Genomic DNA, 15,061 nt, shown 5'->3' with positions numbered 1-15,061 from the left:
AATTAACAGTCTATAACCCTAACAAACTGCCTTGTGAAGATCATGTGATCTTGTGTTCAGCTTGACGATGTAATGCACGGGACTTGTACCAAGTGAAACGTACAATAACAACTGTAGACTAACCATAGCATAACAGCAGCATATGTGCCCATAGCAGTATAACGTAGTACAACTTGGGTGCTTCCAGAAACCTCCCAGTGATGTCACCATGGGTACCCTCCTCGATCAGTTAAAGTTTCCAAAATATGGGCAGGGGTGCAAAGAGTGAGCTCCCAGGATGCAAATCCGTGAAAGAGCTTTAAAGTGCTGAAAGTAACAGAAAAAAAAAAATATGAAAATGTCTTGAGGCAGTTCTGGGCAAAATGAGGATGAAAGCCTTCATGATGGTGATGAATATGTTTTAACCCGAACATACTGGGCAGCTGTAGCACAGTTTAACTCATGGTTTTCTGCATTTGAGATTGAAACTTTTGGTGCTCTTGCTGGTACTAGAACAGCTTAATGTCTATACCTGAATGGGAAGCCACATATAATTCAAACCATAAGGTGAAAAACAAGTAAGGTAGCTAACTGGGGTGGTCATTGGGTATCCCATTGTTGCTGACCGAATGGTCCCCCCTAAAAATCGGTCCACCCTGCCTTCACTGCACATGCGTCTTTTTGGAGCATCAACAGCGATTCACTGATTATCGCCTTGTTTCTGCTTTAAACTGCACTCCAGTCATCTATCTCAGTGACAGATATCTGAAGCTTTTGTACAACAATTATTTCCACATAAATAGGTGTTATTATTGATGAAAGAATTAATTGGAAAGCTCATATTCAACATATTCAAAAGAAAGTGTCAAAAAAGTATTGCAGTACTAAATAAGGTAAGGCATGTTCTTGATGGCAAAGCACTTCATACTCTGTATTGTTCATTGGTTGCTCCCTACTTTGCTTACTGTGCTGACATTTGGGGCAATAATTATAAAACTACATTGCAATCATTATTCATTCTTCAAAAAAGCATTAAGAACAATTCACAATGAAGGTTATCAAGATCACACCAATTCATTGTTTATTAAATCTAAAATATTAAAACTTCACAATGTGATTACATTTAAGACTGTGCAATTAATGTATAAAGTGAAAAATAAGCAACTGCCCCTCAGAATTCAAGAATTTTTCAAGGAGAGAGAGGGGAAATATAATTTAAGAGGCTTGTATCATTTCAAATTGTTAGCGCTCAGATGACCAGGAAAGATTTCTGCATTTCTACTTGTGGCCCTAAAATATGGAATAATCTGGCGAAGGAACTCAAGTGATGTCCAAATGTCAATCAGTTTAAACGCCAATATAAGAAACTGATGTTTTCTGAATGTGAAAACTGTCTAAACTCTCTGAAAATTCAATTCATGTTTGAAGGACTATATAGCTGTTGGTTAAAGTATGGACAATTAAGTTATTGATTTTTTTTTTTTTTTTTTGGATTATCTGATGTGTGCTGTTATTGGTGTGGATATGATGAGGAATTTGAGTTTATTGATTATTTTAAGATGTCTCTGTTTTGCTGTTCTGCTCACTTTGTTTTGTTTTTGTTGTAATAAGTAAAAGTTGCTGAGGTAAAAGGGGTAGGTACACCCTTTCGGTTGCATGGGTTGCCTGGCTGAGAAATCAGTTTTGCTTTCTTTTGTTTTGTTGCAAAGTTCTTTCCTTGAACCGAATAAACTTGAACTTGATCTTGAATCCTGATCTATTTATAATGTTTGTTCTTTGATTGCTGATGCTTATTACTTTGATTTTGTATGTCAGTGATTAGAATTCCAAAGTCAGGATCTGACTGATGGTGATGATTTCTATGATACTGTTTATTTGGTCAAAGAAGAAGAAAAAAAAAGACAAGTGGTGCCAAAAATGTGAACTCTTTGGCAAGTTTCAAAGGCCACTTCAACAATCAGGATCTCAGGACGGGATTGAAGATGAGTGATCACAATTCACATACCAAGAACAAAGTTCCACAATCTGGATGAAGGATGTCACATAAATGGATGTCAGATGAAAAGAATAAGGAAAGCATACAACAAAGGAGATAAAAGGAAGTGAGACTGGGAAGAAAGATGAGTTTTGAAAGTGCTGGCTTGTCTCCAAATAAGACTTTGGAAACATTAAAAAAGTCTTTACTTTCAGTAAGATTATTCCACAGTAATCATCACAAAACATAACTGTTAAGTTGACTCTGCATTAAGTATATATGGTCTAATAATGATATTAAATCAGGTCATTCGTATTGATTCCATGTCATCACACTGATGTGACGAACTGGAATTGAGATAATTTACACTAAGTGTTAATTTAACACTGTTTTGAATTGGAACACACTGATTCACTGCAGTGTTGATTTACCTCTGCATATTTACTGCGTGGATTTGTCTGTAGACCAGGAATCACCAACCCTCCTCCTGGAGATCACCTGTTGATTGGCTGAGCACACCTGACTTAAGTAGCAGTGTTTTCAGCTTGAAAAGTTGGTAAAGATGCAGAATAGATGATCTCTAGGAGTAGGGTTAGTGACCCCTGCTGAAGATGGTGTGTTGGTGAACAGGTGCAAACTGGTGGACTAAATCTAAACAATTTATCTGCAAAATACAGAACCTATTACAGCACCTTTCATACATGCATACATATATAGTTGTATGCAGTTGGTGCTTTGTTTCGTGTTTCACTCATATGTGCTGTTTTGCCGTGAGTCACCCTGAGTTGTACTTATTTGCACTCTGTGTGAAGGGGCCCTAAAACAGATCAGCTCAACCAACCATATGACAAAAGATTAAAGAACATAAAAAGACCAACACTGGAATGGAACCACAGTGCCGCCTTGAGGAAGGATATGGACCCTTCAATACATGAATATACTGTTTTAACAAAAGAGAGAAATTGTAATTTCTTTTCCTTTTATAGTTCCCAAAGACAAAATGTATGTTCCAATTTAATCTTTAACATGTTTCTTTCATGGGACATTATGAGTATTCATTTTATAACTCTTGGTGCATGTTTAACTGTTATTTGTTGAATTGTCATAGTGAAAACAATGTTTCTGTTGATCATTGCTCTGCTTCCATTAAAAAGTTTGTTTATACTGTTTATGAGATGACTCAGTCAGCTTATATTTTGTTAGCCAAAGAAGAAAGTTGTGTTGTTCAAATAGCTTTCTTTTGGGAGGAAACCTGATGCCAAGTGGGTGGAGTTTGACCATGTGCATAGGCTCTTTAAAATAACCCTGGAACAATGAAACTCTTCTGCTCTTCCACTCTTTTCTGATCCCTTCCACCCTGCGTCAACTCTTCCTCTCTTCAACACCCTCTAAGTCCTTGGTCTTACAGTGAGGAAAATAAGTATTTGAACACCCTGCGATTTTGCAAGTTACAAATCATGGAGGGGTCTGAAATTTTCATCTTAGGTGCATGTCCACTGTGAGAGACATAATCTAAAAAAAAAAAAAAAAAAAAATCTGGAAATCACAATATATGATTTTTTTAAAATAATTTATTTGCATGTTACTGCTGCAAATAAGGATTTGACCACCTGATAACTTAGTATGAATTGGGGTTCTTTAGCATTGTTCTGGCTGAGACAGTTTTTTCCTTTTCATTTGTTTTCTTCCTCCTTCTTCTTGCCCCCCCCCCCCCCCCCCCCCCCCCCACACACACACACACACACACCTTCAACAATCACAGGAACATTTTTGGCAGAGGCAAAATAAAAAAGGGAAGACTGATACATAAAAAGGAATCAATTATGAAAAGGCACTGAACATACATATGCAGCAAGGTGAAGTCCAGATTGAAAAGATGTTCCTGCTAGCTTGGCTTGCGGAGAATTCCCCTTTGGCTGACCTGGAAGAGTTTTGGTCTTCAGTTCGAACAGTCTGCTGTTCGAATCCCACTGCCGTCCCGGCCACAAAGATAGGTCCTCCGGTCACACATCACAAAGTGTCTCATCTCAGTCTGACCCACAAAAAGGTAGAAATAGCCACAATCAGTCCACAGGTATTCACCTGGTGCAGTGCAGATAGTTACTGAAATGAAACAAAACAAAACAAAAGCCTCTAGTCTTTGCACATGTCCTGCATAATCTTGTCAGTATTTGCTACAGATTGCAGCCACTTTCTCTCTCCACGTTGGGAGAGTGACGCGCAGTTTAGCTGGACAAAGCAGCGCAGGCCCGAGTCCCCACTTGTAGAGTTCCGACATGACGCCCCTAAACTCCACATGCAGTTCCACCACGTCAGGGCTGTAATCTTTGTAGGACCGAATCTTATGTCCATAGTAGGTCAGGTCACCCCTCTTATGTGCTTTGTGAGTCACCAGCTCTTTCATTTGGAAGGAATGAAAGTGTAGGATAACTGGTCAGGGTTTCCTCCAGGAGCCGGTTTAGGAGCTAAACTCCAGTGCGCCCTGTCCAATTCCGGTAGTAAAGCAAACATCTGTTCCAAAAACATTGATAAGGAGATAAGAGAAAAATAAAAGGGCACAGACCCTCAGTAGCTTCAGGTAAACCTACAATCTGAAAATTCTGGCATCTGCAGCATCCCACACTCTTACAAGCGCCACTAGCTTAGCTTATGGCAAGCTAAAAGTCATCGGTCAATGAGATGTCGGTCCAATGAGAGTGGCACTCTGAGCAGGGTAATGGCATCCCTCCAGATCTGTTATCTTGGATTTTAACCACTTGTTGTCTTATCAGAGTGCAGAGTATTCAGCCTGGAGCTGATTCAAAGGTTGATCAAAATCAGTGTGTGCAGATTCAAGAGAATTAGACCATGGTCACACACTGCTGACAGGCCACTGTCCAGCTTAGACAACAATCTTAGTTTACAGGCCATAGTAACAGGTGCCACAAACGCCAAGTTTCTCTGTCTCAATCGGATTTGCTATTTGACTGTGATATTTTGGAGGTGGTCAAAAAGTAGTAAATAAGAAAACTAAAAATAAAACAGATTCCATACAATCTGGTGTCATCACAATTGGGGGGTGTCATCACAATTGGGCAATTACTACTTGAACAGTTTCAAAAAGTCAGCAACATTATTGACTTCTGGGATACCCTGCAGTCCCCCACCCCCCCATGACTCTTAAATGGAGTAAGTGAGTATAGAAAATGGATGGATCAATGAACAATTTCAAAAAGTCAATTATCATCTTGAGCTGCGTATTTTTCAGTGCCTGATTTCAAGCTTAAGTACAGCAGTAGGTCTAACTTGAAAATCCAACTCTGCAAGCATGAGAAATATCAATATGTGTTACACCAACACAATAACACTATGTAACAAATTTTTATTTTTGTTTTGTTCCTGGGTACACAGTGTGTTTTCCTAACCTGTTATGCCTTAAATAAATAGAAAATAGCTGTTATTCCACAGAAACTTTGCTTCTGTGATCAGGACAATGATATTTTGAAATTTGTCTGTTTTCAAGAATATTCTCGATTCACCTTCACTACTACTGAGTAGTCTTCTAGAATATTCTTTAACTGCTAGAACTGTCCAGAATTTTCTAGAAGTTTCCAGAATTATCTAGAAATTTCAAGAAACTTTTAGAACTTTCTAGAACGTTAAAAAAAAAATAAAATCAAAGTTTGTGCTGAATGTAGTCATTTTTCCATAGACTTTAGACATAAGCAGTTGAAATATAACACTTAGAAGCCAGGAACAAAAATTGTGTTACATAGTGTAATCAAAGTCAAATCAAACAATTTCTTTTTTTGCTGGTGGAGGGCATCTTTAACCCCACCCCCATCCCTGGCTGCAGTGCTGGGGTGTTGTGACAAAATTATGAGTGATTGATTGGGTTGAATGGGTGTGGCGGTTCAGGTATATCAAACCTTCTGTGGAACAAAGTGAGGTCACGTGCAAGTTGCCAAATACTCCCCATCTGACTGGTAGAACTGCATCTAGTCATCTTGAACTGCTTAATCATCAACCTGCTCTACAAAGTTGTATATCAGACAGCAGGCTGACACATGAGCTGTGATTTTTCAGTCTTCATAGTATTTTTTCTTGCCTCTACTGGTGGTTGGCTCTCACTGCGGTATTGTATCACTTCCTGTTCCGGAGCACAGCGGTGTTTTTCTGTATCTGTTAGCTGTTTAATCTGCGCAGTTAGATTGATCTAGTTATCTAGATTACGATTTGTTTCCCAGTGTAATCTTTACGTGCCTTAACTAAAGCACTCCTTCTGCTGAATCACCTCTAAATTATTCACTTTGCGTGTTTTTAGGAATCCGCTAGGTTAGCATAGCTACTAGCTCTTAGCCGATTTAGCATGGCGGCTTCTCCTGTCTCTCCCACACTTTTCTGCTCTGGGTGTGAAATGTTTAGTTATTCCTCGGCCTCCTTTAGCAGTAATGGTACTTGTAATAAGTGTAGCTTATTCGTAGCTTTGGAGGCCAGGCTGGGCGAATTGGAGACTCGGCTCCGCACCGTGGAAAATTCTACAGCTAGCCAGGCCCTTGTAGTCGGTGCGGACCAAGGTAGCTTAGCCGCCGTTAGTTCCCCCCTGGCAGATCCCAAGCAGGCTGACTGGGTGACTGTGAGGAGGAAGCGTAGTTCTAAACAGAAGCCCCGTGTACACCGCCAACCCGTTCACATTTCTAACTGTTTTTCCCCACTCGACGACACACCCGCCGAGGATCAAACTCTGGTTATTGGTGACTCTATTTTGAGAAATGTGAAGTTAGCGACACCAGCAACCATAGTCAATTGTCTTCCGGGGGCCAGAGCAGGCGACATTGAAGGAAATTTGAAACTGCTGGCTAAGGCTAAGCGTAAATTTGGTAAGATTGTAATTCACGTCGGCAGTAATGACACCCGGTTACGCCAATCGGAGGTCACTAAAATTAACATTAAATCGGTGTGTAACTTTGCAAAAACAATGTTGGACTCTGTAGTTTTCTCTGGGCCCCTCCCCAATCGGACCGGGAGTGACATGTTTAGCCGCCTGTTCTCCTTGAATTGCTGGCTGTCTGAGTGGTGTCCAAAAAATGAGGTGGGCTTCATAGATAATTGGCAAAGCTTCTGGGGAAAACCTGGTCTTGTTAGGAGAGACGGCATCCATCCCACTTTGGATGGAGCAGCTCTCATTTCTAGAAATCTGGCCAATTTTCTTAAATCCTCCAAACCGTGACTATCCAGGGTTGGGACCAGGAAGCAGAGTTGTAGTCTTACACACCTCTCTGCAGCTTCTCTCCCCCTGCCATCCCCTCATTACCCCATCCCCGTAGAGACGGTGCCTGCTCCCAGACCACCAACAACCAGCAAAAATCTATTTAAGCATAAAAATTCAAAAAGAAAAATAATATAGCACCTTCAACTGCACCACAGACTAAAACAGTTAAATGTGGTCTATTAAACATTAGGTCTCTCTCTTCTAAGTCCCTGTTGGTAAATGATATAATAATTGATCAACATATTGATTTATTCTGCCTAACAGAAACCTGGTTACAGCAGGATGAATATGTTAGTTTAAATGAGTCAACACCCCCGAGTCACACTAACTGTCAGAATGCTCGTAGCACGGGCCGAGGAGGAGGATTAGCAGCAATCTTCCATTCCAGCTTATTAATTAATCAAAAACCCAGACAGAGCTTTAATTCATTTGAAAGCTTGTCTCTTAGTCTTGTCCATCCAAATTGGAAGTCCCAAAAACCAGTTTTATTTGTTATTATCTATCGTCCACCTGGTCGTTACTGTGAGTTTCTCTGTGAATTTTCAGACCTTTTGTCTGACTTAGTGCTTAGCTCAGATAAGATAATTATAGTGGGCGATTTTAACATCCACACAGATGCTGAGAATGACAGCCTCAACACTGCATTTAATCTATTATTAGACTCTATTGGCTTTGCTCAAAAAGTAAATGAGTCCACCCACCACTTTAATCATATCTTAGATCTTGTTCTGACTTATGGTATGGAAATAGAAGACTTAACAGTATTCCCTGAAAACTCCCTTCTGTCTGATCATTTCTTAATAACATTTACATTTACTCTGATGGACTACCCAGCAGTGGGGAATAAGTTTCATTACACTAGAAGTCTTTCAGAAAGCGCTGTAACTAGGTTTAAGGACATGATTCCTTCTTTATGTTCTCTAATGCCATATACCAACACAGTGCAGAGTAGCTACCTAAACTCTGTAAGGGAGATAGAGTATCTCGTCAATAGTTTTACATCCTCATTGAAGACAACTTTGGATGCTGTAGCTCCTCTGAAAAAGAGAGCTCTAAATCAGAAGTGCCTGACTCTGTGGTATAACTCACAAACTCGCAGCTTAAAGCAGATAACCCGTAAGTTGGAGAGGAAATGGCGTCTCACTAATTTAGAAGATCTTCACTTAGCCTGGAAAAAAGAGTCTGTTGCTCTATAAAAAAGCCCTCCGTAAAGCTAGGACATCTTTCTACTCATCACTAATTGAAGAAAATAAGAACAACCCCAGGTTTCTTTTCAGCACTGTAGCCAGGCTGACAAAGAGTCAGAGCTCTATTGAGCTGAGTATTCCATTAACTTTAACTAGTAATGACTTCATGACTTTCTTTGCTAACAAAATTTTAACTATTAGAGAAAAAATTACTCATAACCATCCCAAAGACGTATCGTTATCTTTGGCTGCTTTCAGTGATGCCGGTATTTGGTTAGACTCTTTCTCTCCGATTGTTCTGTCTGAGTTATTTTCATTAGTTACTTCATCCAAACCATCAACATGTTTATTAGACCCCATTCCTACCAGGCTGCTCAAGGAAGCCCTACCATTATTTAATGCTTCGATCTTAAATATGATCAATCTATCTTTGTTAGTTGGCTATGTACCACAGGCTTTTAAGGTGGCAGTAATTAAACCATTACTTAAAAAGCCATCACTTGACCCAGCTATCTTAGCTAATTATAGGCCAATCTCCAACCTTCCTTTTCTCTCAAAAATTCTTGAAAGGGTAGTTGTAAAACAGCTAACTGATCATCTGCAGAGGAATGGTCTATTTGAAGAGTTTCAGTCAGGTTTTAGAATTCATCATAATACAGAAACAGCATTAGTGAAGGTTACAAATGATCTTCTTATGGCCTCGGACAGTGGACTCGTCTCTGTGCTTGTTCTGTTGGACCTCAGTGCTGCTTTTGATACTGTTGACCATAAAATTTTATTACAGAGATTAGAGCATGCCATAGGTATTAAAGGCACTGCGCTGCGGTGGTTTGAATCATATTTGTCTAATAGATTACAATTTGTTCATGTAAATGGGGAATCTTCTTCACAGACTAAAGTTAATTATGGAGTTCCACAAGGTTCTGTGCTAGGACCAATTTTATTCACTTTATACATGCTTCCCTTAGGCAGTATTATTAGACGGTATTGCTTAAATTTTCATTGTTACGCAGATGATACCCAGCTTTATCTATCCATGAAGCCAGAGGACACACACCAATTAGCTAAACTGCAGGATTGTCTTACAGACATAAAGACATGGATGACCTCTAATTTCCTGCTTTTAAACTCAGATAAAACTGAAGTTATTGTACTTGGCCCCACAAATCTTAGAAACATGGTGTCTAACCAGATCCTTACTCTGGATGGCATTACCCTGACCTCTAGTAATACTGTGAGAAATCTTGGAGTCATTTTTGATCAGGATATGTCATTCAAAGCGCATATTAAACAAATATACTCAACAAAAATATAAACGCAACACTTTTGGTTTTGCTCCCATTTTGTATGAGATGAACTCAAAGATCTAAAACTTTTTCCACATACACAATATCACCATTTCCCTCAAATATTGTTCACAAACCAGTCTAAATCTGTGATAGTGAGCACTTCTCCTTTGCTGAGATAATCCATCCCACCTCACAGGTGTGCCATACCAAGATGCTGATTAGACACCATGATTAGTGCACAGGTGTGCCTTAGACTGCCCACAATAAAAGGCCACTCTGAAAGGTGCAGTTTTATCACACAGCACAATGCCACAGATGTCGCAAGATTTGAGGGAGCGTGCAACTGGCATGCTGACAGCAGGAATGTCAACCAGAGCTGTTGCTCGTGTATTGAATGTTCATTTCTCTACCATAAGCCGTCTCCAAAGGCGTTTCAGAGAATTTGGCAGTACATCCAACCAGCCTCACAACCGCAGACCACGTGTAACCACACCAGCCCAGGACCTCCACATCCAGCATGTTCACCTCCAAGATCGTCTCAGACCAGCCACTCAGACAGCTGCTGAAACAATTGGTTTGCATAACCAAAGAATTTCTGCACAAACTGTCAGAAACCGTCTCAGGGAAGCTCATCTGCATGCTCGTCGTCCTCATCGGGGTCTCGACCTGACTCCAGTTCATTGTTGTAACCGACTTGAGTGGGCAAATGCTCACATTCGCTGGCGTTTGGCACGTTGGAGAGGTGTTCTCTTCACGGATGATGCGAAGGATATGTGTTGCACTGCATGAGGCAAATGGTGGTCACACCAGATACTGACTGGTATCCCCCCCAATAAAACAAAACTGCACCTTTCAGAGTGGCCTTTTATTGTGGGCAGTCTAAGGCACACCTGTGCACTAATCATGGTGTCTAATCAGCATCTTGGTATGGCACACCTGTGAGGTGGGATGGATTATCTCAGCAAAGGAGAAGTGCTCACTATCACAGATTTCGACTGGTTTGTGAATAATATTTGAGGGAAATGGTGATATTGTGTATGTGGAAAAAGTTTTAGATCTTTGAGTTCATCTCATACAAAATGGGAGCAAAACCAAAAGTGTTGCGTTTATATTTTTGTTGAGTATATGTAGGACTGCTTGTTTGCATTTTTGCAATATCTCTAAAATCAGAAAGGTCTTGTCTCAGAGTGATGCTGAAAAACTAATTCATGCATTTATTTCCTCTAGGCTGGACTATTGTAATTCATTATTATCAGGTTGTCCTAAAAGTTCCCTAAAAAGCCTTCAGTTAATTCAAAATGCTGCAGCTAGAGTACTGACGGGGACTAGAAGGAGAGAGCATATCTCACCCATATTGGCCTCTCTTCATTGGCTTCCTGTTAATTCTAGAATAGAATTTAAAATTCTTCTTCTTACTTATAAGGTTTTGAATAATCAGGTCCCATCTTATCTTAGGGACCTCGTAGTACCATATCACCCCAATAGAGCGCTTCGCTCTCAGACTGTAGGCTTACTTGTAGTTCCTAGGGTTTGTAAGAGTAGAATGGGAGGCAGAGCCTTCAGCTTTCAGGCTCCTCTCCTGTGGAACCAGCTCCCAATTCAGATCAGGGAGACAGACACCCTCTCTACTTTTAAGATTAGGCTTAAAACTTTCCTTTTTGCTAAAGCTTATAGTTAGGGCTGGATCAGGTGACCCTGAACCATCCCTTAGTTATGCTGCTATAGACGTAGACTGCTGGGGGGTTCCCATGATGCACTGTTTCTGTCTCTTTTTGCTCTGTATGCACCACTCTGCATTTAATCATTAGTGATCGATCTCTGCTCCCCTCCACAGCATGTCTTTTTCCTGGTTCTCTCCCTCAGCCCCAACCAGTCCCAGCAGAAGACTGCCCCTCCCTGAGCCTGGTTCTGCTGGAGGTTTCTTCCTGTTAAAAGGGAGTTTTTCCTTCCCACTGTAACCAAGTGCTTGCTCACAGGGGGTCGTTTTGACCGTTGGGGTTTTACATAATTATTGTATGGCCTTGCCTTACAATATAAAGCGCCTTGGGGCAACTGTTTGTTGTGATTTGGCGCTATATAAAAAAATTGATTGATTGATTGATATGGCATGTCTTAATTCCCTTTTGCTCAACAATGTCATTTTAGCTCCCCCATGTGGCAAGCTGATAAAGCTCTGATTGATTTTTAAATCATCACTCTTGATAAGAACTGACGATCATGAGTGCAGGAACAAGTATTATTATAATTAGTATAGAAAAATAATTTCTAATTTAGTTGTTTTGTGTGTATGTAAAAGCCTATTTTTTAAAAGAGGGGGGTAAAGAAAAGACTTAAAAAACACAGATGATGTTGATGGTTTACAGATATAGATAGATATGGCACCAGATATGGCTAAAAACTAACTTTCTTCTGTAGTCTCTGGGTGGAACATCAGTGGTCAGCAATAAAGTGCCAGTTAGAACAGTACTGAAAATAATTTTAATGCATTACAAACTACACACACACACACACACACACACACACACAAAAGATGGTGCTAAACAGTGGTGGGCACAGATAACCAAAGAATTAACTTCAATAGCAGATAATCAGATAACTGAAAAGTTATCTTTGATAAAGATAAAACAATAAACCACCCAAAAATGTATCAGAAGTTACAGATAACCGCTAAATTCCAGTATTGTTGCTAGTACATTTGCACCTACTAACAAACTGAAATTAAGTTTTAACACCACAATCACTTCTGGTAGCATCAAAAGCAACAACAAACCCAAACAATGAGCCTGCACTTCTGTCTTTGAACATATTACCTCCTGCTGAAAACACTTGTTTATATCCATCACAACTACAAGCTGGGCAACCACAAAGCCCAGCTCTCTACCCAGTCACAACACTCCGGTCAGGCAGAGGACTTGGAAAATAAAGCAATGCTGTGTTATGGTTTGGTGTATAAATAAAATTAATACTGATAGAATAACTCCATTAATGTCAATTCTGTCATTTGTACAAAGGTAAAATATAACATATATCTTTTAATGTTGAATAATGCACTAATTCTGAAGTTTTATAACAAACACAGACAGATCGCAAAGGATTCTGGGTAAAATTTACCTCAGCTAAACACTGATTGGTTGAGTCATTCATTATGTAAACCAACATGTTAATGTGACGTGTGTCGTGTGTTGGTGTTTACAGATAAATGTGCTTTTGTCAAATATTCCATTTTTTAGTTGTGAAAACAGGCATTTTTACGGAGCCCTGGAAGTGTCACCGCAAAATGTTTTGCATGTAGAGAGAATGTGCGCTCATTTTATTATATTGTGTGAACGTTTTATTATATTGTGCGCACATTTTATTATATTGTGCACACGTTTTATTATATTGTGCGCTCGTTTTAAGCATCGTAAAGGGCATGATCTACTTAAACGTTGCCACAATTTGTAAAACGTGAACTCAATATTGTCTTGACACATAAATGTTGCTATTAGTCAATAAACCAGCAGACAGTGTAATACATTTCCCCATTAGAAATGGATCTGGTCAGAGTGCATCATCATGGTTTTGGGCGCACAAGGACATACAGAGAACTCCAGCGGCCCAGCATGACATCATCTGGAGTTTAAGCACATTAAAAAGGATGCTGAGGGTGAAGCGTCTCCCCGTTGACAGGATGACAATTTAGGTCATATTATGAAGTTCATTTTGAATGAAAGGAAAACGTGCACAGGTTTTATTAATTCGAGGGCTCAATTAAAGGAAAACATGCGCAGCCCAGCTTCAAGCCCAATACTGCCATGAACACTACTGGCCAGTAGATGGCAGTAGAGAGCTTGAAAACTTGCCAAAACAAAATTCCAGATAATCTGTGTCTGCTACATTTAAGATGCAGAGAATTTAATAAACGCAGACACAATGACAACGTCTATAAACCCAGAAAATATATTCACGAGAGTTTTAGGCAGTAGAGTTTAATGCTGTTGTCCGTAGAGCCTGATCAGAGTGTTTCAAATGCATTTCTCATGTCGTGAACATACTGAGATTACCCTATCCTACCCATAATGCACTGCTGGGCACAGCATATATCCACACTAAAACCTTAAAAATTAGCGCATTACTTTAAAACTAAAACATATATCTGATATTTTCACTTTATAAAACTTCAGACATGACATTAATTTAAATAACTTGTCCGAGTATGTTTGGTTAAAAGTTGAACCATTAGTTAAAAATGTATGCCTCTGGATGACTTTGGTGATATTGTGATTGTATCAGTATGGTATTAAACAAAATTGTTTTATGTTGTTTTTTTTTTTTTTTTTGGACCAGTTCTCCTTTGCCTGCAGAGGATAGAGCAGTTTCTTTTTGAAGTAACTCCACATCAGCTACAAAACATTTAACAGGTAGGTGCTCAATTGATTCTAAATTTTATAAATGTTTGTAGCTGTTCAGCTTTATTTACCATGTTATAGGTCTAAAAATTATCAGACAAAAGTGTATTGTAAGATAATAAGTCCGGTAATGGTTTTTAAAATTATCTAAAAAGATAATCTGATAATGAAAACATTATCTTTGATAATTATCGGAACTGTGCTCACCACTGGTGCTAAATAGCATTAAAAGTGCTTCTTTAGCTCGTACTCATACAGGAACCACTTTTACATAGCTCCAAAAGTGATTCAAACCCTGCTCAGCGTGCCGGTCTCGTTGGCGCGTCATCTCTGCTATTTTGGCATTGTGGGATAGCTCACCCACAGATTGAGCTTGCCGGATTACTTTTGTCTGACCCAGTTTCCGGTTATTTGCAAAATGGTGCTGAATTTGCTGACATGAGAAGATGCTGCTGGATGAATGTGAGTATTGACTTACGATCATTTAGGCGTAAAAACACACGAGATATACAATTTCTTGTGACAAATATCACAAATATCTGGAAATTACTTTTTGCGCAGAAATTCATCAAGCATGTTGGCCACGGGCGCGTACTAACACAGAATACCCAGAAACTGTCTAGAAGTTCCGCTAAAATGAGAGCATCCACTTTTAGCTTGCCCTACGCTAAGCTAGTGGCGCTCGTGAGAGTGATTCATAGGGGAACCACCTTCCCATGTAGCACCTAAAGGTGCGACATAGCACCAACTTTGGTGGCATATGGCACCAAAATATAACAGTACTAATTTCCCACTAGGGGCCATATCAGGAACAATATTCACATCATTTAAAACATTTTATATAAAACATGACTAGCCAAACAAATACCATTGTCATTCAAAACAAATTCATACCACGTGCGAGTATGTGAACATCAAAAAACATAAAATTGATGGTGTATGTAAAATTGAATTCAGAGTCTCATCCCTCAAACATGACCGACCTGACTGTT

Source organism: Thalassophryne amazonica, chromosome 5 (genome assembly GCF_902500255.1).
Source record: "Thalassophryne amazonica chromosome 5, fThaAma1.1, whole genome shotgun sequence".
Taxonomy (NCBI): domain Eukaryota; kingdom Metazoa; phylum Chordata; class Actinopteri; order Batrachoidiformes; family Batrachoididae; genus Thalassophryne; species Thalassophryne amazonica.
This window is presented reverse-complemented; position numbering follows the sequence as displayed.